General features: G+C 39.6%; 1 protein-coding gene across 7 annotated transcripts in view; it reads right to left on the bottom strand.

Moving 5' to 3' along the window:
- Nucleotides 1-22008, bottom strand: part of ARHGAP28 (Rho GTPase activating protein 28) — a 184259-nt gene that overhangs the window by 131641 nt on the left and 30610 nt on the right. The window contains exon 1 of one of the 7 annotated variants that reach the window (XM_009433675.5): nucleotides 7690-7778. The exons of 5 other annotated variants lie outside the window; for them this stretch is intronic. The gene's annotated coding sequence lies outside the window, so the exon portion shown is untranslated. Of the gene's footprint in view, nucleotides 1-2919; nucleotides 3011-7689; nucleotides 7779-22008 lie in introns of those variants that run through there. One more of the 7 variants, XM_009433674.5, reaches the window with a different exon arrangement.

A 22008-nucleotide genomic window follows, 5' to 3' on the forward strand; every position in this document is an offset into this window, starting at 1 on the left:
TGGGCTGGCCAGTTTACCACTTGCCCCAGGGAGAATTGTCAGGAAGAAAAATAAAAACAGCAAACAGATTCCAGAATCTTGGCTCTAGTTCAAAAGAGAGACAAAAATAGTTTTGAAAAGAGATATCAACTGGCAAAACAAGTTTTTTTTACCACCCCATCCAAACTAGGGAGAAGGAAAGAATTTGCAGAGGAAAAAATCATTATGAGCAATTAGAGGCCATGTGTTTGGTGTCCCACCCCCAGAACAATGCCACAGTGTGTCACGTGGGAGCTGGGGCCCTCACAGGCTTCTCCACGAAGTTTGGGAGGATCGAGGAAGACACTTGCTTCCTGCTTCCCTTCTTTTGTGATTAAGGAAGCAGCCTCAGAGACACATCCCATGTCACCAGGGCAAGAAGAATGGGCAGAGACAGCAGCTCCCGCTCCCGCTGGGGAGTGATGGGGTCAGGAGTTCCCTGCACAGCCTGAGGGGTGCCCACTTTAGCTGAGAGAGAAAAAGAAGCAGACAGAGACTGATTGATTCTCAGAGCCTGACAGACGTGCCTGGCTGGAGATAAGGATCCCCGTGGCAGCGGCTGCAGAGTGAACAGTTCCTTCCAGAAACTGGAACAGGCCGAAGGCTCAACTCATATCAGTGACCCAGGTGGGAGCCACCCCATAGATCCACTCTTGCATCCCAGCAGCACTGTGTCCAATCCCCTGGGGTCAAAGCTCAGACAGCAGAGGAAGGCTGAGTCACCAACACAGGTCCCCCTGACTGTCCCGACTGCCTCTCCAGATGCAATGGCTTCCAGCAGCAATAGAAGGAAAGGAGGGGAATCAAAGGGAAATATTCTGAATATTCCTGAATTTTAACCAGAAGCAACTTAGAAAGTGCTAAATTGGATCAAGTCGACTGGCTGTGGCTGTGACTAGATGGAGTTTTTCTGCTGTCTGTCAGAAGTGGGGGCTCAGAGTTAGAATATAAATTTTATTACCAGAAATAAAGAAAATTACATTCTGTGACTGTGAAATTCATGGGCATTACAAGACTGATTGAATTTTTTTTTTTTTTTTTTTTTTGGAGACGGAGTTTTGCTCTTGTTGCCTAGGCTGGAGTGCAAATGGCGTGATCTCGGCTCACTGCAACCTCCACCTCCCGGGTTCAAGCGATTCTCCTGCCTCAGCCTCGTGAGTAGCTGGCATTACAGATGCCTGCCACGACCATGCCTGGCTAATTTTTGTATTTTTAGTAGAGACGGGGTTTTGCTATCTTGGCAGGCTGGTCTCGAACTCCTGACCTCAGGTGATCCACCCACCTTGGCCTACCAAAGTGCTGGGATTACAGGCATGAGCCACCACACCTGGCCTAAGAGACTTATTTTTTTTCTCAGCCTCCATTGCTTAAATGTTATACAGGCATCCCTCAGCATCTGAGGGGGATTGGTTTCATACCCCTCCCCACAACTAATACCAAATTCCACCGATGCTCAAGTCCATTACATAAAATGGCGTAGTGTTTGCATATAACTTAAGCACATCCTCCCAACACTTTAAGTCATCTCTAGATCACGTATAATACCCAGCACAATGTAAACCCTATGTAAAGAGTTACACTGTATTGGTTTTTTAATTTGTATTTTTAATTGTCGTAGTTAGTTTTTATTGTTTTTTTTCCCCAAATATTTTTGATTCAAGGTTGGTTCAATCTGCCCATGCAGAACCTGTAGATACCAAGGGCTGACTTTATGTGAATGCTTGGTTAAGATCCAATTCTATCCAGAAGCAGCAGCTCAGTGGTCTCGCTTCTGCATATGACCAGCTGATTCTGGGCAGCCATCTGGCCTTGTCACTGAGCTTCCCTGAACTCCAGTTGAAAGCTGGGGTGGGCTTGTAGGTCCAGCTCATGTCCAACAAGCAACAGCCCTGCCTGGAAGCACCTGGACCTCTTCTGCTCTCCTCTCCTTTCCAACGTCTTGCTGCAAGCCTCATATTTCCCATGAAGTTCCCTTAACTGTTCTAGTTCATAGGGATCATTCTTATGTAAGCTAGGGACTCTCAGGTTCAAAGTTAGGACATTTCGAGTTATCTTTGATTTACTTTTATAGCAGGATGGTTGAATTTCTTTCAGAAGCCTGTTAGAAAGATGCACGTAGGTCAGAGTAATTTTGAAGCAATAAAGAATTGTCAGAGGCCTGCATGAGTCTTGACAAATGGATTTGTACCATTACCTAACACAGCTTCTCTGATAATGAGGAAGATGTTTAAAATGCTATACAAAAATAGGCAGATGTTTCTGCTGTCCATAAGGACAGGCAAGCACTTGAATGTGACCTCCAACCTAGAACTGGGGCAGATAGTGGTCATACAATGGCTGTTAAGGAGATCGGGGTATACCTGTACCTTGGAAACCATATATTGAAACTTTGTAGAATTCTGATGAAAACAAAATGGAAAGCCTCTAATATAAACACAGTGTTCATGCTCAGCTTGTGAAAACCAAGTAGATGCAATGATAAAGGCTCCTGCAATTTTGTTCTGCCCAAGGAAATGTGATAAATGTATGCAGTTCCTGATAATGTCTATTTCGCACAGCCTATTATTCCTCTCTCTACCAGGTAAATTCCACAACCCTAATCAGCAGATGGAGGAGGATTTCACTGCTTACTTTGCAGAGCTTCAATATCTATCTTAATACTGCAATTTGGGGTAATTTTCCAGATAACACGATGCAGGATTATTTTCATATGCAGTACACAGTGCACCCTTCAATAATATCTGGACCCAAACAAAGTTGGATATGTATAATGGCCTATGAAAAGGCCTAGGCTCTGCATGAGTCTATGTAATTGACATTAAAGGAAACACTTCTACTACAATGCTGACTCAGGCAAGCATTCTTGTGACCTGGTCTGGAGAACAAAGAAAATGAACATACCAGAATATCTGCAGATCACTTCAGATGTTCTGACCTCTGCTTAAGCCACAGAGTTAGCCAGCGCTCTGCTTACAGATGTGAAGTGGTGATTCTGTAAGACGAAGGGAGGAATACCCTGAAAAAGTATAGTCTTCCAAATCCAATAGAATGAACTGCTGTGATAGACCGATATTCCCTAATATCAGATCTTCTACTATTCACAGTACCACTGAGGTATTCAGGAAAGTCAGATAAAAACATTTCCAGACAGTCACTCATAAAGGTCTTTAAAAGAGAATAAAAGAGCAAAATCAACTCTAATCAAGATGCACTAATGCTCGTTAGTCACATGTAGCACTCCCTAGTGCCCAATATTAAGTAAAACACCTGTTGAAAATCCTCAGCAATTCCATGAGAAATCCTATAGGTATTATTTACAGATAAGGAAATGAAGGATTAAAGAGGGTTTGCCACTGGTCTGAAGACACATTGCTGATTAAGAGGAAGAGCTAGGATTCCAACTCAGGCTGTCAGACCTCAGAGCCAGGACTCTCTACCCTGTGCCTTGGGTATTTTCCCATAAGCTACTTGCAGTATTGTTTCTGATGCAGTGACCATTGCTAAAAAGCTGCTTATGAATGGACAACATGACCAATTTCTTCTCTTCGTTACTGAAAGAGGGCACCACAAGAGAAGGAAGAACCTCATACATTTTTAGGATATAGGAGGCTGCCAGTAAAGTTTCCAGGACATTTTACATGAAACTTGCAGCTCATTAAGAAGTTGTCAGTCATTTCATGTGGATCCATCTCTGCACTAATTTCAAAACTAGAAATGCAACATGCCAACTTCATGGAAAAAATCCTACAGAAAGGTCGATACAGCTAATCAAATGATTATGAATGAGTTATACACATCTCCAGACTACACCAATCCTTAGTCGATTTCTAAAGGGCAAAACTTTCCCAAGTTTGGAGTTAATCTTCTGAGAATATTGGAAAAAACCAAGAGCTAATGGCTTTGCTAGTGCCTAAAGGAACCACCCTAAAGAATGGCTGGTAATCATACTGATGAAGGCTTGGGAAATACCTATGTCCAATCAGAGTCCCCAGTGTAGCCACCAGATCGGAAAAATGCTAAGGAGGGTCAGACCTTCAAAACCAATGGTGTTCTTGGGTGTTTTCCTTCATACTCTGTCAATATCTTTCTACTTGAAGCAGCCCCAGCCTCTCCCCACAACCTTGTCCATTCTTTTCACTTACAGGCTGAGGGTTCACAACTGTTTTATTCATTCATTCATTCATTCATTCATTGAGACAGGGTCTTGCTCTGTTGCCCAGGCTGGAATGCAGTGGTGCAATCATAGATCACTGCAGCCTTGACCTCCTGGCATCAAGTGATTCTCCCACCGCAGCTTTCCAAGCAACTGGAACTACAGGCGAATGCCACCAAGACCTGCTAATTTTTAAAAACTTTTCGTAGACATGTGGTCTCACTATGTTGCCCAGGCTGATCCTGAACTCCTGAGCTCAAGTGATCTTCCCATCTCGGCCCTCCAAAGTGCTGGGATTGCAGGTGTGAGCCACCACGCCCAGCCTCGCAAATCTTTGGGCTAATTGCTCTTGAGCTCTGACTCTTCAGGATGTCAAGTTGTGTTCTGCATGTTCTCCTTCACTTGAAACCCATCTTGTCCAAAGCTCACCCCCCTCCTAACTTTAATCCTTTCCCCCAGTCTCAGTAATGGCATCATTACATACTTGTCATTTTTTACTACTCCCTCTATATTAGATAGATTCACAAATCCAGGTGAGTCTCCCTTAAACATATCTCTCAAATACATCTTTTTCTATTTTGTTGTACACCCAGTGTTCAAGTTTATAATATATCTAGGTTATTGCACCACCTAACTGGTTTCCCAACTCCTCCCATTTTAATATTCTTTACATACCCTTGCAAGAGTCATGTTGACAAAACAAAAATTTTATATGTCATTCTCTTATTAACAATCATTTGATAAAAATTCCCCAATTGTTGGGAGGATGTTCCAAACTTGTTAGGTTGTATAAAAATGTCTTCACAACCTGCCTCAGCTTACCTTTTCAAACTCACTGCTATCCCCCCTCCAATCGTATATGCTAACATTCATCCATAATGATCTAATCATTGATCCTTTAAGTTGGGCTGCTGAATAGGAGTCAAGGGGGACAAGATATTATAGCGGTTAAGAAAGAGGGCTTTGCAGTTGAACCAATGTGGATTGAATCTCCGATCTACCACTGACTGAAAGAATAACCTATGTACCACTCTGACACCCCATTTCTCCTTGTCTCAAAAAGGTCACCATCATAACTAAGATGTGTTATCTATTATAATCCTCCTCCTCATCAGGTGTACTTACCTCCACTACTTCATATACAGCAAATTGTCAAAGAAACACTTTGGGCCAGGCATGGTGGCTCACGCCTATAATCCCAGCACTTTGGGAGGCCAAGGCAGAGGCAGGCAGATCACTTGAGCTCGAGACCAGCAGTCTTACTGCCAGCAGCACTGCACCTTCAGGGAGAGTTGAATGGCTGTGATACTCAAGCCGGTGGCCAGCTGCTGCAGCAAGCCTTTACTGTATTAATACTGTACATCTTGACTGAACTGTTTTCATTCTCTACTTTTGGAAAATATCCACATTCAGTCTGTGTTTACGTCAGCAGCACTGATTCAAAACACCACCGCTGGGGTTTGAAACAGGCATTAAAACACATTCCTGCACTCGGCTCATCTGGAGGCAGGAGGAGGCCTTCCAGTAAATCCTGACTTCACTTTACTTTGTCATTCCACTTATCATAGAAAGGCATTGATTTCCTTTTAGCTCATCTCAGGGGCTATTTTAGCTCATCTCAGGGGCTATATTGTTATTTTTTTCCTAAAATTTCAGCCAGAAACTTGTCTTTAGAACCTTGTATTACTGTGTCCATTGTCTTCAGGGTTCCTTTATCTGTAAAAGTTTCTACTTGCTTGGGTAGGCTAAGTGTTGTTCATTTTCCCAATGTTTTTTCCCCACTTTGGCTTTAAGATCATAAAAATGAAGTCCTTTGTTTGTATTTTCAAATCTAAACATGAGCCCTACCTTGTTAAACTTGTCTTTAATTAGTGCAGCTGATCTTCAACTAATCCCTTGGCTCAGAGTTTAACAAGGGCCTCATAAAATTTGTCTGTAAAAGACAGGCAACACGTACAAAGTGAGCATGGGAGGGGAGCAGTAATTATACATGGGAGCTATCAAAAAGAAACCATAGAATGTGAAACAATTTCTAAATATAATGCAAATTCATTATTACTTGGGAGATTTAAAGTTAAGGAAAGTCTCCCTATTTAGTAATCATCATCAAAGCATGTGTAAAATTTTATTACTTTCACAAATGAACACATCCAGCGAATGTCACATCCGAAGCATCACGTGGCCTATCATTGCCCTCGGTTTTGCTTACACCACCTGAAATCGGAGGTAAAACTAAAAACAAACAAAAAACTCTCACCCCTTCCTCCACACACTATGAAAACAAGCAATATTTCATCGAAGGCTTCCTTAACACACTCTAAACCAATCTAAAAAGCAAGTTCAATAGAGTCAAAGAAGACTTGACTTTTTGATTACAAAATGCTCTAGTAAAAACACTTAAGAACAATAAGGAAACGATAAACACACTTTGTAAATACACAGATGACACTGCTCAAGGAAAAGGAATCTATAATGCTCTGATGCAGATGATTGCAATCTAATTTTAAAAAGGAAATTCAAATAAACAGCAAGACCACCTCTCTTAACGCTCCTCCTCTCCAACCAAACCCATCACAAAGGACAAGAACAAGAACAAAAATGAAATAGAAGACAAACAAAGAGTCATTGACAAGGTAGCTGTATGTATGACAATGCTTTACAAATTAAACATGAAAAGAGGTTAATCGATATTATGGAAGCCTTTCTGGGAAGAGCACACATTTGTATTTCCCGAAGAAGAGCCTCTGCGTGCTATTGATCAGACTAATTAGGTCCTTGGCTTTGAGACTACACTAACACAGGTGCTAATTAATTTCTAAGAAGGTGCTTAAGGGAGGGGTAGACAGAGGCCACGGAAAGATCAGAAGAAATGGACAGATGCAGGTCACACAAATCCCCCAGCAAACCTCTTTCCTGTAGAACTCCTTCCCCACCCACCCATAGGTGTAGGACCAGGGCAACACACAGCCACTTCTGGTGGGTGCCCTCTGTCCCAGCGCTGACAGCAGGAGGAAAGCCTTGGTAAGCCTGCCCACAGACGTGCATTAATTCCATTAAAGAATAGAATAGCTTGCTTGGCTAATGAACTCTATCTACCTCAGTAGATTTTTCTAAAATTAGGTAATTAACTGGAAAGATTGGGTTAGTTTAAAGGCTCCAGCACACAAACAGAAATAGGAATCAAAAGACTTCTAAGCAATTCATTTTTAACCATCTATTAAGAACACATTTTAACTAGTCCTCTCAAATTATCAATAGGACTTAACTTGTATATTTGAGGTTTAAAAATCCATATCCATACCATGACAAAAATCTGCTGTGAGAGGTTAAAAAATGGCAATTTACTATCAATATGATGCATCTATAAACTAATAATAAAACTATAAGCCCCTAAAAATAGATTTAAAAAAAGCTATCACAGCTATCTGCGCCTTCCTTTCTCTTTTACATAAAAGAAAGAACCAGTCTGCAGAAAGAAGTCTGTGGCCGAAGTTATTAAGAAGTGCTTAGAACCTTACCTTTTAGCAGGTTAAAAATTTCAGGGGTGATATTCTTGAGGAAGACCCACAAAACCCCTCTGCAAGTGTGTCTCTCCATGGCCCAAAGGCAGGGAAGCCATACCCAGCCCACATTCAGCACCCCACACACATTAAAGTTGCTTCAACCAGGACAGGACAGTGCTGGCCGCCTCCAGCCGCGCAGGGCCAGAAACAAAGGGCAATGGAGTTTCTTCTCTAAGTGAAGAACTAATTCCACTGCACAGAAGCTATTTAAGGAGGTGGTGCCTGTGGGACCAATGCTGCCTGGGGCCTTCCTGTTTGTGTCTCAGCTCAAACTTCCATCCATTTCCTAAGGAAGACTGCAAAGTGTAATCAGCCTCAAGAAGGCTGAGATTAATAGAAACCCAAGCAGTGTGTGAGGACAATTTTTACAGTTTTTCCTTCCTTCTTTTCTCCACTTAACAAATGTGGAGCTTTATTCAAAAGTCAAAAGCAAAAACCATAACTGTTGTGATTGCAAAAAGTTTTCCTATTCCCGAAAGATTTTTTTAACCTGAAATGTAGAAAGGAAAGAATTCATGGATGATTAATTCAGTAAATATCAAGCAGCAATGCAGAGAAAAACCACGCAACTTATGGTCAGAAGGCAAGGGTCTGATTAAAAAAACTTTGCCATTTACTAGCTTTGAGCCCTTCTGAAATTCACAGATTCTCTTTGGGCCTCAGATTTTCCATCTGAATAAATGGCATTGATAATATGCACTTTACAAAGCTATTATGAGAACTGCATAAGATGACTGTAAAAGACCCTATACTTGGCCCTCTATAAAAGATCATGCTATCATTATACCGCATTATCTGATTTCCCAGCTGCTGTCACACAATATCAGACATTAGTAAAAGGAGCTAATTTATTTCTTCTCTTCTCTCCAAAATTACATTATGTATGTATCTGTTGCTTGTGTACTGTCTGACTTCCTCATTGGCACCTAGGTCACAGGTGGAATAGAAACTTCATTTGCTATGCTGATTTAACATTTCCAGTGCCAAGAACTGTTCCTGGCATACATTAACATACAATAAATATTTGCTAAATGAATAAATGGATAAATGCATAATTTCAGACAAAGTACAGCATTCTACACACGGTAAAACTCAAACAAATACATATTTAATTAGTGAATGAATACAGATACTTCTTGACTTATGATGGAGTTATTTCCAGATAAAACCTTCACAATCCCAGCACTTCGGGAGGCTGAGGCGGGTGGATCACCTGAGGTCAGGAGTTCGAGACCAGCCTGGCCAACATGGTGAAAACCCATCTCTACTAATAATACAAAAATTAGCTGAGTGTGGTGATGCATGCCTATAATCCCAGCTACTCGGGAGGCTGAGGCAGGAGAATTGCTTGGACCCGGGAGGCGGAGGCAGATGTTGCAGTGAGCCGAGATCGTGCCATTGCACTCCAGCCTGGGCAACAAGAGCGAAACTCCGTCTCAAAAAAAAAAATAAATAAATAAATAAAAATAAAACCCATCACAAATTGAAAATACTGTCAAATAAGTCAAAAATGCATTGAATAAACCCAACCTACAGAGCATCACAGCTCACCCTAGCCTACCATAAACGTGCCATTATCTTACATTATCATATAGTTCGTTAAATCCTCTAACACAAAGCTTATTTTATAATAAAGTGTTGAATATCTCATATAATGTATTGAATACTGTACTGAAAGTGAAAAACAGAATGGTTGAATGGGTACTCAAAGTATGGTCTCTACAGAACACATATCACTTTTGCACTATTGTAAAGTAAAAAGATCCTAAGTCGAACCATTCTAAGTCAGGAACTGTCTGTACCGTTTTTCTATAGAGAAACATCCCAGGGAAAATGCAATGTAGTAAACTTTAAGACAAGTTGGAGCTCCTGGAAACAAATGTAATAAATATGACCTTACATTCTGTTAGAGCACCCAGTTGAAACATACTATTAAGATGGTTAATGTACAAATGAACTTCATGGAGTGTGACTATTAGGTACAATATTTAGTATGAATTAATTCACTGAAACAATTTAGCTTAGTTTAGAGTATACCTAAAGTCCTTTTTTGGGCTTGTTTCCCTTAAAAATGAAAACTCCCCATTGTCCTTTAAGTCCTACCTTGGTGGCAGTGGGATTCATTAATGGTTTTGTGGGGTTTTATGGATTTGAGAGGATTTTGTATTGATACATAATATTTTACATATTTATGGGGTATATGTGATATTTTGTTACATGCATAGAATGTGTAATGATCAGCTCAGGGTATCTGAGGTATCTACTACTTTGAATTTTATCATTTGTATGTTTCCTCTCTTCCAGCTAGTCACCCTAACATGCTGTTGAACAACAGTCCTAACCTTTTATCTAACTACATAAAGAGCATTATCCAGACAAGGAAAATGACATGTGTTCTCTTGTGGTTTTTAGATCCAACTACTAATGTTTAACATAAAAACGTACTAGGCAACAGGATAGTCTCAAGGATCAGAAACAACATATGGTATTTAGTGTTGGGCCTTCACATTATTGCTTGAATCCAGTTCAGGTCACTAAGGACCACAAATCAATTCCTTGATGAATGTTCATTAATTATGTGTAACGAAGGAAGTGACTTTAGTGGTTATTTGTCCATTTTATAAAATTACCAAGAGATGAAAGATCCTGAATCTCAAAAGATCATGTGGAACATAATTCCCTCTCACTTCTAAGGAACGCTCTTGCTTTGCTTGTGAAATACGAACCTCTCCCCATCTCTCTTCTTTTCCTCTCTACCCTCTCTTGGCTCCCACATTTTAGAGAGGACAAGAACTATCTTACTACAGATCTTTTTGTGAGCATTAATAATTGAAAATAAATATTTAGGCCAGGCACAGTGGCTTATAACTGTAATACCAGCACTTTAGGAGGCTGAGGCAGGGGGATTTAATTGAACTCAAGAGTTTGAGACCAGTCTGGACAACATAGTGAGATACCCCACTCATCTCTACAAAAAAATCTAAAAATTAGCCAGGTGTGGTGGTGCACACCCATAGTCCCAGCTATCCAGGAGGCTGGGGCAGGAGGATTGCTTGAGCCCAGGAGAACAAGGCTGCAGTGAGCCATGATCACACCACTGCACTCCAGCCTGGGTGACAGAGCAAAACCCTGTCTCAAAAATAAAAATAAAAATAAAACAAAACAAAAAAAGATTTAAAGTTGCTCACTCTGAATGAAGACATTTTAGTTCCAAAATATGGAGAAGAGTTTCATAATTATTGAACCTGAAAGTTACAGATTTGGGCTGATGAAAAAGAATCTCTAAGAACAGAGTATGGTCAAATAAAAACAAAATTGACTGACTTTCACAAGTCTTCATTCTCTTTATGTTTTTCTGAATTCAAGGTTTCAAACACTGGGGCAATATGGCTTCCCACCCCCCACCTCCCACACCTCTTCCCTCTCCCCTTCGCTCAGCTGCCCAAGGGCTGGAGGCATTTTTTAATTGAATAATTAAAGATTCTAAAGAAGTCTGATATCGATTTTTTAACAGCTTCCAGCAGCCAGGCTTTCTCACCTTACAAGTAGCCTCTGGCTTGACAAATATCAGTCTATGTGGAGCAAGAGAGCTCAACTATGGAAGGTTATCAGATGTGGCTTAAATGCTGCCTGTGACAAGCACGTTTGATCCCAGGGGAAGGTGGGGATGAATTGTGGAAACTGCCATCCAAGAGTCAAGTCTTTTTTCTTCATCTAATGTAACAACACTTTGGAAGCACCCAAAAGCTCTGACATCCTACCCTGGGGATGCCAATGCACCGGTCAGCTTTTTCCTGTAGAATTGCTTTATTGCCCAGATTATTGACAGATTTAATCAAGACAGCACTGCGTATTTGGTTCACAAATGAAAGGATAACTTCAAGTTACTGATTACACGGTCTTGTGCTATTTCTATCCTTATTTGAGCCCATATATCATATTTTAATAAATATTTATCTGATGCTACAGAAAACACAAAAATCAGTCTTGTAAGAGAAGATCATTTATGTCCATGACTAAAAGGAACAAATATCATAGAACACATTATCCCAAAGCCTGCAATTACTGCTTATGTACACTTTGCAACAAAACAAAAATGAATTTTTCCTTGCTGCCATCTGTTGTTTTATAGAAGGATAACTAATTTCCTACCAGCTGATTCCAGTAACTATGATTTGTTAGGAATAAAATAAATAAGACGAAGTTACCTTGAAAGGAAAATATTCTCGATAAGGAAATATTTTGATGGCAAGTTAATTCTAAGAGTTTAGGGGTATTTGTTTTCCAAAATAAATAATAAAGGAGACATTTCCTCCCCCTTTTCTCTTTCCAAATTGCTGTGGGCAAGGGCCCTGATAAATGCCGTGAAGACACAAAATGTGTAAGTACAGGGTTCCTATTCTCAATCAATTCATAAACTACGAAGATAGACACAGAAATAGCTGTAGTACAAAGGTAGTGTGCAGTATAAGACAGAAAGATAACCTAATAGCAGGAATGTAGAGCACGAAATGAAAAGGACGTGGGTGCAAATCCTGGCTTTGGCACAACATAGGTGCATGATCTTGAGCAAATTTCTTAATCTTTCCAAGTCTCGCTTTCCTCGTGAATAAAATAGAGATCATACCAGTACCTACCTCATTGGGTCATAGTGAAAATTAAATGAGTTTATGAATGCAAATCCCTTAACAGAGTTCCTCGCTTTTGGAAGTCCTAAATGAATAGCATTGACGCAAAAGAAAAAGATTAAAGAATTATTTAAATTGCCATGGACATGCAAAGGAGAAAGAAAATTCACATCCATAAATGAAACGATAGACATGGAGCCCCAGTTAGGAAATTACTTTCTTGGAATAGTTTAGATGTACAGGTTGTCCCTGACTTATATTCCTTATGTGTGAAAGATGATTGGGAAACAGGACCTGGGAGGAGCAGGAGCCACAGCAACCCCTCAATCTCCCAGTTGTCAGACCCCCTTCCTATCTGGGATGCCAACTATGGTCCTGTGTCTAATATCAGCTTGTGTCAGTCCAGGGCACAATCAATGGCCCCGGAGTCTCTTCTCACCCTACCAAAAAGTTGCTTCTCTCTCAAATCTAAAGAGGGTCTGAAAGGCTACCTTAATGTCTAGAAGGAAACACCCAGAATATTTATAAAAGCTGAAATTGTTTCTGGCCATAAAGGATGAACTGATATTAGATTAGCCTTGCCACCATAAACAACTAGATAACTGCATAAACTACATAAAAAACTGTTTATAGACATTGGATAAGAGGAAGCACAACAGAAGATGTGATGCCTGAGAGAAAGGGAATGCTGAGTGAGTCCTACAGGCATCCCAGCTTTCCACCCGGATGAACCGCACAGACCAGCAGTACAGCAAGGGGAAGCCAAGAACACTGGGGTCTCACTGAGTTAAGGGGACATGGAACAGAGTTCAGGGAGGCTAAGGCAGATGGAATTTGGAAGAAAAAGTATCTGACAGGAAGAAGTTATAGAGACAAAGAGCTCAATTAATCCATATGGGGGTCTCCTTGCGTTTGTTGCTAAATATTAAGTCACTCATGTGCAGCGTCAACTTCATAGAGCAGCCCCTGACCCCCTAGAAAAAGATCTTCCATAAGTTAAGCAATTCCCAGAGCTCCTAAAGGGCTGGGAGGCATTTGACTTTGGACCAATCAGAATAGAAAGTCTTTGTTGAGAACCTGGGGTTTTACTCAAAACCCCAGAAGTCTCTCACTTTAGTGAAACTAAATCAGCCTAAGTAAAGTCTACTCTAGACCTCCCTTAACAAAACTTTAAAAGAAAGGCAATAAAACCTTGCACTGAACAACAACAACAAAATAACAGTCCAGCATTAACTAAAAAACTACATACATGCAAAGAAGCAAGAAAATGAGGCTCAAAAACAGACTCAGAAATGACAGAGTCAAGGGTGGTGGAATTAGCACATAAGGACATAAAAAGAGAAATCATAAATATGCTCAACTATTTAAGGACTTAAAAAGAAAAATAAGAGGAGAGAAATGGGAGATAAGAAAATAAAACTTTCTGGAAATGAACAAAATATCTGAAATGAAAAATATACTAGATAGAATTATTAGCACATTAATCAACTGCAGAACAAGAGACCAATAAATTTGGAGACAAAATATGGAAAATACTCAAACTGAAACACACAGGGAACAAAAGTTTGGAAACATTGAATACAGTCTGAGTGACCTGTGGGATGACATGGAGTAGTCCAACATATGTGGTACTGGAGTGCTAGGATGGGGATTGGGAGGGGGAACTGATTTAAAGAAATAGTGGCTGAAAATTTTCCAAGTTTGTTGAAAACTATAGATCACAGATTCAAGAAACTCAGTGAACTCGAAGAAAGATAACACAAAACCACAGACAGGCAAATAATGATGTAATTGCTGAAAGACAGAGATAAAGAGAAAATATTGACAGCAGCAGAGTAGAAAAAAACAGACATATTACATACAGAAGAACAAAGATAAGAATAACTGCAAACTTCTTGTCAGGAACCACACAAGCTAAAAGTAGTAGAGCAACATCTTTAAAGTGTTAAAAGAAAGAAATGATCAACCTAAAATTCAATATCCAGTGAAGTTATCCTTCATAAAGGAAGACTAGATAAATACTTTTTTAGACAAACAAAAGCACAGAGCCAGCTAATCTGCACTAGAAAAAAAAAATTAAAGTTTTTCAAGCAGAAAGAAAATAATACCAGATGGAAACTTGGACCTCTACAAAAGAATAAAAATGTGGGGAATTGCAAATATATGGCTACATATAAAAGAAACTATTTTCTTATTTTGATTTCTTTAAAATAAAATTGACTGTATGAAACAAAAATAATAATGTATTTTAAGGTTTATGACATGTAATAAATAAAATATATGATAGCAGCAAAAAGGAGAGGAAGAAAAAAATGAAAGCAAAGATCATAAGATTCTTATGATAGGAAATGATAGCATTACTCAAAGGTGGAATGTGATAAGATAAAGTGTCATGTTGTAAACTCTGCAGCCATCACAAAAAATAATGAACAAAGAGCTAAAAGAGTAGAGATAAAATAAAATACTAAAAAAAAACCAGTAAAACTCAGGTAATATAAACGAGGGCCGGAAATGAGTGAGAAAAAGGGAAGAGAACAGATGGGATAAATAGTAAACATATAGCAAGATAGTAGACCAAACCCAAGCATATATGCTGTCTTTACACTTCAGAAAGACACAGGCACAGGAAAAGTAAAGGACGGACCAAGATATGACATGCAAGCGTTAATCATAAGAAAGCTGGGGCGGCCACATCATTCAGACAGGTAGATTTGTGCGGCGGCTTGGGTCCTGCATGAAGCAGTTGTCAATACTGAATCAGAAGCTCAGGAGATTTACTGCGGGGAAACAGCCATGAAAGATTAAGGTAAACAGGAGCCACACTGGGTATAGAAAAGCCTTCAAACATGACTGAAGATCTGAAACCTATGATCAGAGAAGGGGAAAAAGACTTGAGTAGGAAGAGTCTGGGACTTTTGGGTCCCCAAAAGTCTCAGCCAGGCCTACAGAGATCTCTCAGCAGAAACTGTCCATCAGAGGAGCTGGCATTGGTGCTGTATCAGCCCAGTTTAGTACCACACTGTGCTCAGTCATGGGCCAGTGGCATCCTGGGGAGAGCAGAGCCACTACAGGAAGACTGGCAGGTCCTGAAGTGTGGCAACTGAGGCTGTGGGCTAAGTATTCCACTCTTTGGAAAGGAGGTCTCAGCAGCACAACTCTATGGCTGTTACAGCTTCAGAAAAAGAACTAGGACTAAAGACCAAGAGGGATATTTACTTATGATAAATTATTGAATTCATCAAGAAAACCTAATAATTCTAAATGAGTATGCCCTGAAACACAGTGCTTCAAAATATTTGAAGTAAAAACCCTTCAGAACTGAAAGGAGCAACACATGCACAATTATAGTTGGAGATTTCAACACTCTTCCCTCAGTAAGGGATAGGACAAGTAGACAGAACATCAGGAAAAATAAAGAAAACAAACAATAGCCTCAGCCAAATTCACTTAATGGATCTTTATAGACTACTTTCATCCCAAAGAGTGGACTACACATTCTTTTTAGGTTCCCAGGGAACATTCCCAAGACAAATCATATGACAAGCCATAAAACAAGTCTCAAGAAATTTTAAAGGACTTAATTCATGCAAAGTATGTTCTTTGACCACAATGGAATTAAATTAGAAATTGATTTTTTTAATACCCAGAAAATCCCCAAAGATTGGAAATTAAGCAACACACTTTTAAATATCCTGAAAAGTCAAAGAAGAAATCCCAAGAGAAATTAGAAAATATTTTGAACTCAATAGTAAGAAAACGACAACAAACCAATATATATGGGATGCAGCTAAAGCAATCCTCAGAGGGAATTTTATAGCAATAAATGGTTATATTAAAATGGAAGAGAGATACAAAATCAATTATCTAAGCTTCCACCTTACGGAAGCTATTAAAAGAAGAGCATTAAATTAAGTCAAAAGTAAATAGAAGCAAAGAAATAATTAAGACGAGCAAAAATCAATGAAACTGTAAGCAGGCAAACAATAGAAAAAAAATTTTTTAAAGCAGAGTTTGGAAAAGATAAGTAAAATTAATAAATTTATAGCTCAGCTTGAGCCAAAAAATAGGCAGTGTTGAAAAGGAAAAAAAGAGCCTTGTACCTAAAAATCCTACAGATCACAAACAGAAAATAAGGGAATATTTTGAAGAATTCCATGCCAAGAAATTCAACAGCTTATATGAAATGGACAAATGCCTTGAAAGATAATTTATTAGAACTGACAGAAGAAGAAATGAGATCGACCCATATTTATTAAAGAAATTGAATTCATAATTTAAAACCTTCCCACAAAGAAAACTCCAAGCCCAGATGGCTTCACTAATATGCTATTAAACATTAAGGAAGAAACCAAACTTGCACAGAAAAGAGGTAAAAGGAACTCTTCTCAATTCATTGTAAGAAGCCAGGATTATAATGATACCAAAACCATCTGTACAAAGACATTACCAGAACAAAAACCTATGGACCAACATCGTTTACAAACATAGACACAGAAATCCTCAGCAAAACATTAGCAAATCAAATCTAGTATTAGCTTGTAACATCTTGTGTCTGACTGCTAAAGCCTGTAGCAATAATTATTGTTGAGTCTTTTTTTTTTTCCAGTGTAAGTCCTCTGTTGGAGATAAATACCTCAATTGTATTGGTCATTTGGTTTAAACTCAATAGTACAGGCCTTTTTGGTTAAGCACGTTGTAAAGTAATGAAATAAAATGGCCAGACAGCAACTGCCCGTAATTTCTAACATTAGCGTTTTTTAGCACCAAGGTCAGAGTATAACATGCAGAAAGTCCAGCCATTGTTTTCAGGCTTGAATTGATCAATCATAGGGATAAGATGCAGAATAACCTTACAAGAGTTTTGATTGATTTGAATTCTAAAGCAGGCTTAAAAATGGAATCTCTCTTGGCTCGTTCACTGGCCTAACACATAGGTCAGATCCAATCAGTCAGAGAACTGACTACTGCCTCAGGGAGGCTGGCAGGCTTTCAGCTCCTGAAGAGGGGTTATTACAACAATGTCAGGGCCAACTTAGTCTCTGGCTGATGACTTCCCTGATTCTAGGGAGCAGCCATCTTCCTCTGAACTCTAACAACACTTTAAGCCTCTCTTGAGACATAGGGTGGTCCCTGCTCTTCCTCAGGGGATATGCTCCAAGACCCCTAGGCGATGCCTGAAACCTCGATAATGCCAAACCCTACATACACTACGGTTTTTCAATCTGATCATCAAGACAGTTACTAAAATGACTAATGGCAGGTAGTGTCACAGTGTTGATATGCTAATATTTCCTTTGATCTCTTTGGACGTGGGCTTATACACTAATATTCATGCACCCTGGATTGTAGGAAGTGCCTGTGAAATTCTAGAAAAGGTACCAATTCATGTTCTTTTTTCTAATACCAAGCAATTCAGTAATTGAGCTACTGCCCTTCATTTCACTGAAATTACTACCTCATTCTTTCATGTCTACGAGGACTCCTTCCATGGACAACTTCAAGTGTGTGGAATTAGATTTTATCATCCATATTTCAAATTTCTAAAGAAAGCTATTTTTTTCTTTAGTTTGATAGAAGAAAACAGCCAACTAGATTGTACAAATAAAGATTGGATATAGCATATTCTTGATCATTATTTCTCTGCTTTAATACTTTCTTTTTCTAAACCTAAATAAAGAGAACTGCAAAAACTGTGGAGAGAGAAGAGGGAGAAGCTCAGAGCGCTGTGCTCACTTAAGCCCTCTCCGCTGCACTTCGGCTCCTGTATCCTCCCTACCTAAAGAGCATTGCTGTTCTCCTTCCCCATCTATGGGCCAGGCAAGACTACTGGCAGCTCACTTGTCTCAGCACTGGAGCTGGGAGCACCCAGCACATATTTGTGGGACACACACTGTGCTGGACACTGGCTGATAGGTCAGTGAAAAAAATTCCAGACGTAGGCTTTGTGCTCCCGGAGTTTTGAGACTAGCAGAGAAGAAAATTAAACAAGTGTCTGCAGTAAAGTAGGATGACTGCTATGACACAGTAATAAGGCTAGTCTGGAAGTCAAACTCTAAAATGTGTGCAGGAATATTCTTCCTTGAAAAATAAGAACTGAGGAAAAAGATTGCGTCATCTGTACATGTCTAGCAACTCCTCTTTTCCCCAGTTTTCTAATTGGTAAATTTAGGATGATAAAATCATCTCTTGTGGCCAGGAGTGGTGGCTCATACTTGTAATCCAAGCACTTTGGGAAGCTGAGGTGGGAGGATCACTTGAGGTCAGGAGTTCGAGACCAGCCTGGCCAACGTGGTGAAACCCCATCTTTACTAAAAATACAAAAATTAGGCAGGCACGGTGGTGCATGCCTGTAGTCCCAGCTGCTCAGGAGGCCGAGGCAGGAGAATCGCTTGAGGCAGAAGTTGCAGTGAGCCGAGATCACGCCACTGCACTCCAGCCTGGGAGACAGTGCAAGACTCCATCTCAAAACAAACAAACAAACAAACAACCATCCCTCTCATAAAGTTATTGTGGAAATTAAATGGGATGATACAAGGCATGGTGAATGGTCAGTATAGTTTTGGTGTTGTTATGCCAATCAGAGGGCACTTGGCCTGACCCAGAGAGTACCCCAGAAAACATTATTTCTACGCTCAGTCCTGAAGCAGGGAAGTGAATTCATTGTGCGTATATTACTCTGCTTGAGCTGCCATAACAAAACGTCACAGACTGGATGGCTTAAGATTTTTTTTTCTCACAGTGCTGGAAATTAAAAGTCTAAGATCAAGGTACTGACAGCGTTGGTTTCTCCTGAGGCCCCTCTCCTTGGCTCATAGATGGCTGTCTTCTCCCTGCATTCTCACTTGGTCTTCCCTCTGTCCTAATCTTCTCTTCATGTAAGGACACCAGTATGGGATACTAGATTAGGCCCTATTTTCACTTAATTAACTCTTTAAAAGCCCTATCTCTAAATATAGTCACATTCTGAGGTAGTAGGGATTAGACTTCAACATATAAATTCTGGGGGCACACAGTTCATTTCATAAAAATGGGGGAGGCACAGCAGACTATTTCTAACGGAAAGAATATCGTGCATGAATTGAAAGAGGATGCGTAGCATGTTGAAGGGGAAACTGAATGAAATTACATCCTTTTGCAGTATAGACTGAAAAAGAGAAACAGCAAAATTTGAAGCTAGAGAGGGAAGTGGTGGCAAATCAGGCCATGTAAAGCCTTATAAAGTGGTATAAAATATTAAGCAGTTCAGGTTACCCTAAGGGAAATGAAAACCATTATAGAATTTCAAGCAGGGTGTGTGTGTGTGGCATGGTTGAATTTGTATTTTAGAAAAATCACTGTCTGCATTATAAGAAACCTTTGGAGCGGGATGCGCACCTGGGAGGCATCTGAAGTAAGACAAGCGGCTGACAGCTTGAGTCATGCCATGGTGATGAAAGAAACTGACACACACTGGAAAGCTAATCAATGGGGTGATTGGTAGAGGGAAGGAGAAAAGGAGAATGATTCCTATGCTACCAGCAAATGGGTAAATAATGGTGAGCAGAGATGACAAAGTAAAAAATTGGACTTGAGAAACCTGTGGAACTGCCTGTAGACCACTGGTTATTGACAGCAACTACCCTTGCTATCTACCCTTCTTAAACCTTTCCTATATAACCAAGAGTGTGCCAACAACTCTATATTGTCATACATCTTCTTACAAATAAGGAAGCTCAGGCTTAATGAGATAACATAACTTGGCCAAAGGTTCACAGCTACAAAATGGCAAAGCTAAAAGAGGAATTGAGTCTTCCAAATTGCAGAGCCCAAGTTGAAAACCACTATTCAGGAAGGAGGCTGGGCTGAAGGTACATATTTGGAGGTCATTCGATCATTAACAATGCTTGGCTTGTTGGCTTTACTTCCCAATTCCCTCACTGACCACTGGCTCTTCCTGATTCTGATCCTTGGTCCTCATCCACACCTGTTAACAGATTATAATATGGCTGGGCGGCTGATGGTCCAAGCCTAGGGCCTAGGAGCCCAGATTCATGCTGAGGGTTAAGCAGTGGCAATGCCTGCCTCCATCAATACTGTTTCCTTCACTTAACACCGTGGGCTAGACTCCAAGATCTGTGAGATACGTGTGCACATAAACAGCCTTTCCAACTTGTATTTGGGTGAATATCCAAGACCCAAGCTGAGGAACCAAAATTCCATGTTTACAAATACACATGCCTTTAAAAACATTTTAATGTAATATACATGAAGAAAACAGAACAAACCATAAGTGGATTGCCTAATGAGTTTCCACAGACAGAATACACCTATGAAATGTCACTGAAATCAAGAAAAGAAGAGTAACTCAGGAGCTCGCCCCATGTTCCTTGCACTCACTACCTGCCCCTGCCCTCACCCCCACCCCCATCTCTAAGATGCTACTAACCTTACTTCTGATACCCCCGATTAGTGTTGCTTATTTTGCACAATATATAAAGGGAATCATATAATATATATATGCTGTTTTGTGTATGTTTGCGTGCATTTTAAAGACTGAATTTAACTTGGAAAAATAAAAAAGGTTGTTGTATACAGAGACCTAAGTATAATACCACGATCTCATCTTCCCATATGCTAAGGACCCCTGATATGGATATATACAACTTCTACATTTGTATTCTGAATTACACCCAGGTAAAATCAGTAACATGAAATGAATCCAGGAAAGTACAAGGCCCATTTTGGTGTTTCCTCCTCTTGAAGAGATTGAGTCACTGACCCAGACTAACTGTAACAAATCCCTTCCAATGAATTAAAGATCAGAATGTAAAGTAATAGTAATGGTGATGGAGGTTTTAAAGGGAAAGCTCTATTGCAATAGCTAAATTGAGATAAGCTTTGGATAATAATAAATTTGACACCAATGCTAATTATTGCTTTATCAAAGCAATCCATTTTCTTAGTGAGAAATCTTTTACCTTGCTAAGGAACTGAAAGCTTCTGTAGAAAGTGTTTTGAATGTGTTGTAAAAACAACAGAACCATCAGTAAAAATAAACTTTTCTGCTAGTTTAAAAATTCTTTTAAAATAATTTCACAGAAGTCATGCATTTAAATTTCATTATTTTACTGTATGTCCATTATACTATACTGTATAATTTTACAATGTACTTGCTGAATTCTGAGTTTGTTTCTTACCTGGACCTAAGAATTTCTTGGTGTGATGGGGATTGTAGTCTGGTTTTTAGGATAAGAGGATCTTGACTTTGAGAGTACTCCTACAAATTATACTTCTTTTGCTTTTTCTTCACAGCATCAGAAACTTACAATTTTTTTACTTGGAAAATGAAAATAATCATATTTGCCAATTTACTGTCACCAAACTTTTAAAGTGGCCCAATGTTTCTAAAGCGGAAAAAACCTATCTGTTCGCTGCACTTCTCCAAAACATGTAGTTTGTGCGTGTGTGTGTGTTTGAACTTACATAGGCAGGCATAGTTAGGATATAATTCCATGACAGAGAAGATTCACTTCATTATTTTAGCACATTGAATTCTTTGTTTGAACTCCTGCTGCAAATGTTTTGATCACAAGTTTCTCCTAAAATTCCTGATTACAGTTTGATGTCCCTCTCCAAGAAAATAGCCAACAATTAGCATAGCCTTCTT

The sequence above is a fragment of the Pan troglodytes genome, chromosome 17 (genome assembly GCF_028858775.2).
Source record: "Pan troglodytes isolate AG18354 chromosome 17, NHGRI_mPanTro3-v2.0_pri, whole genome shotgun sequence".
In the NCBI taxonomy this organism is placed as follows: Eukaryota; Metazoa; Chordata; class Mammalia; order Primates; family Hominidae; genus Pan; species Pan troglodytes.